The sequence below is a fragment of the Oryzias melastigma genome, linkage group LG20 (genome assembly GCF_002922805.2).
Source record: "Oryzias melastigma strain HK-1 linkage group LG20, ASM292280v2, whole genome shotgun sequence".
Lineage (NCBI taxonomy): Eukaryota > Metazoa > Chordata > Actinopteri > Beloniformes > Adrianichthyidae > Oryzias > Oryzias melastigma.
In genome coordinates this window covers 25,408,774-25,412,593 of record NC_050531.1, presented here as the reverse complement: position 1 = coordinate 25,412,593, position 3,820 = coordinate 25,408,774, and positions in this window count along the sequence as shown.

Sequence of the window (3,820 nt, the reverse complement as noted above, 5' to 3'; positions counted from 1 at the left end):
TTATTTGTATGTCCTCTGCTGACGTTTTTGTTGATTATTCTGATTGCTTTTTTCTGTAAGAGAAACAAAAGCTTTGTATGAACAGAATTTGCTTTTCCCCAAACTTCAAGGCAGTAACTAAAATAGGGTAAAATAAAAGAACAATATAACATGCGTAAGCGTTGACTGTTAAATAAATATTTTACTCTGTAAAGAATTCCGATATTTTTGCAAATTTTCTTTTTCAAATAATTAAAGTGAAATGTTACTTCACTTACTTTGCATATGTTAACTTGATCAATGTTTAATTATACATTTTTATCTGTTTGCCGATAACTAAAAATCCTAAACTTTGTTTTCTCCCAATTCAATTATAACCTATTTTCAGAAAACCAATTTTTCACTTTAGCTATTTCTTCTTTTAGCGTTACCATCAGCTCAGGTAAATTTGTTCCAGAGTGGAAAATTGATGTATCGTCTGCAAACAACAAAAGCTGAATTATTTTGGAAACTTTGCAGACATCATTTATGAATAAAATAAAAAGTAGGGGACCTAATACAGATCCTTGTGGAACTCCAGTAGTAATCTGTTGATGATTTGAATTTGTTCAATTTACTTGGACATACTGTTGTCGATTAGTTAAATAACTTTTAAGACACTGGAATGACAGGCCTCTAATCCCATATATTGATAATTTGGATGACAGTGAATCATGATTAATTGTATCAAATGCTTTTTGTAGATCAATGAACGCTCCAACTGTATTGTTTGTTATCTATTGCAATTGTAATCTTTTCAGTTTGCTCAATTAGAGCCAGTGCTGTAGATCTTTGTGACCTAAATCCATATTGTTTTCACTAATTAGTTCATTTTTTTTCTAAAAAACATTTTATCTTAAAAGCAAATAATTTTCCAAGGATTTTGGAAAACTGTGAAAGTAATTATATAGGTCTTTAATTATTAAATAGATGTTTATCACCACTTAAAAGAATGGGATAATTTTTGTGACCTTCATTCTCTCTGGAAAAACACCAGACTGTATCGATAAATTGCAAATGTAAGTCAATGGTTTAACGATGCAATCAATTGTTTTTTTTTTTTTTTGACGATTTTCCTATCAAGTCCATCACTGTCAGTAGAGGATTTGTTTTCACTTTTCTTTACTATAGCTAATATTTCACTCTGATTAACATCTCCAAGAAACCGACTGTTGTGCATCTTATGATTACTGGGACTATATATTGATTTAGCCATTTTAACTCCAACATTAACAAAAAAAAATATTAAATTGATTTGCTACTTCTTTGCTATTATTTATTACCAGATCATTGTCGACAAAGTAATCTGGTAGCTTTGGTTTTTGTGAATTCCGCTGTATTGCTTCATTCAGAATCTCCCATGTTGCTTTTATATTTCCTTTCTGCTCTTTTGGTTTTTTATTATAATAATCTATTTTAGCTTTCCTTAAAATAGTTGTAAGTTTGTTTTTATAAGTTTTGTATTTCATCTCATTGTTTACTGTCTGGTTTCTCATAAAATCTTTATACAGTTTATTTTTCTTTCTGCATGCTTTACTTAGTCCTCTTGTCATCCAGGGCTTAGTGAGTTTGAAGTTTCCTTAAATAACTTTAATGGGCAGCATTTATTATAAAGAGAAATGTAAATGCTCAGAAAGCGTTCATAAGCAGCATTAACATCAGTGACATGAACTTATGACCAATCCTGTTGATATAGACTTTTTCTAAACTCATTGACGGTTACTTCTGTTCTCTGCTGATAATAATTTAACTGTTTCTGAATTTTATTTTTCAATGGGTGCAAATCAAAAATAATAAAAACAGGCAAATGGTCACTAATATCAGTAAGCCACTTTGAGCAACTGCTCTCACATTATTGGTAATAATATTGTAAATTAATGTGACACTGGAACTTGTGATTCTGCTTGGCTCTGTGATTCCTGGTAAGAGAGATATAGCAGTTAGAGCGTCAAGGAAATAAGACGCGTCTCTGCAGTTATTCAGGTTTAGAAAAATCAATTTTCTTCCCATTAATAAAGTTTTGTGATGATTCTGAGTATCTAATAAAATCTCAAGACTATCTGTAAATTGGTTTGTATTTGAACCTTGAGCTTTGTATATGCATGCAGCGATGCAACCATGTCTCAGTAAAATGCGTACATATTCCACAATAATACGTGCGGTCCTAAACGTGTTAAAATGTGTTTTCCACGTTTGACACGTCCCCTGGTGGAGCCGTGAGCATCACAGACAGCCCCACAAACGAACAATTTGCTTTTCTAACCCTAACCATAACCGTAATCCTAACCTTAACCAGGAACGACGTCATTTAGAAAAGAGCCGGAGGATTTCTGACCACGTGATCAAAACGAAACCTAAAAACTCGTGTATATTGTACGCCGGCGCAACCTATTCTCTACCATTGAGTATCATATGCACGCAAAAAACGTGATTGGCGTATATTATACACGGTATTTCAGAGTGCAAAGTCGTGGAATATGTACGCATTTTACTGAGAGTGGGTTGAGCGATGACATTTCTGCTTTCACTCATTTCAATTTCAACACACATTCCAGGACCCCTTTCTATTGCAACAGACATTTCTTTAGCCAGTTTACTTTTCAACCCATTATCAACATACAGCACTACTCCACCTCTTTTTCCTTCACGATTTGTATGATATTGTTTGTAAGCCTCCATCTCAAATTCCTCATTTCTATCTTTATCAAGCTATGTTTCAGAGAGTGCTACCAACTTAAAAGTAGTAATAGTGACACTCCTTTAGCTTATTGTAGTTAGCATACATATGTTAAAATGTATATATGACATAGTTTCTGCTGACTTAACAACTGAATTAGTATGTAAATCAATTTCATCACCTGAGAAGTATTTGCAGTTATCATTAAATTTATTATGAAAATGATCTGGGTCCATATCTTTGTCAAAATGACACAATTGATCATTTTTACTTCTTATCTCTTCCATAATTTGCTTTTTTTTAATTTTTAAATTCAATTGATATCCAAATAGTTTACCCACATAACTAGAACAGAGATATTTTTAAGTTATTTAGCAGGAAAAATAAATACAAGTACATTGGTGACCGCAGCACCTCCCTTTTTATGGAAGCGTTTGTGACTTAAAAATAAAAATCAATACTGGAAATGCTATTTCATTTTCAAAATGTACCCGCAATATTTGTCTCTTAAATGAAATTAAAAAGTAATTTCAAGAACAGCTTTTTTATTTTCTTCTTCAACACCGCTCATTCTGTGACAGAAATAAAATTATAAAGAAAATTGCATTTGACATTTTATTTTCAAAAAGTTTCATTTTCAAAAAGATTTGAGACACTTGTTGCGCAGCAGAATGTGAACACGAAAAAGAAATGTCAATTGGTTTTGTCACTTTAATTCTGTCACAGAATGAGTGGAGTTGAAGAAGAGAATGAAAAAGCAGCTTTGATAATTGCTTTTTAATTTAATTTAAGAGATAAATGACGCAGGTACATTTTGAAAATGAAATAGCATTTCCAGTACTGACTTTTATTTTTGAGTCACAACGCTTCCATACCCTTTCTCCCCGATCCCACCCATCCGATCTGTTCCTCACCCCTTTTGTTCAGAAAGAAAAACGTTCAATGCGAGTGGCGTCTTTTTACTCCCAATATTCAAACGACTCATAGCTGTGCTTGTTATGGTCACTTTCATTGTCCCAAATCAAGACTGAATCAAAACAAAAACATGTCCACTAAGCACCGTCAAAATATACAGTCACACACCTTGGGGCGTCTCACCATCTCATCAGGGTCAGTCACTGGTTT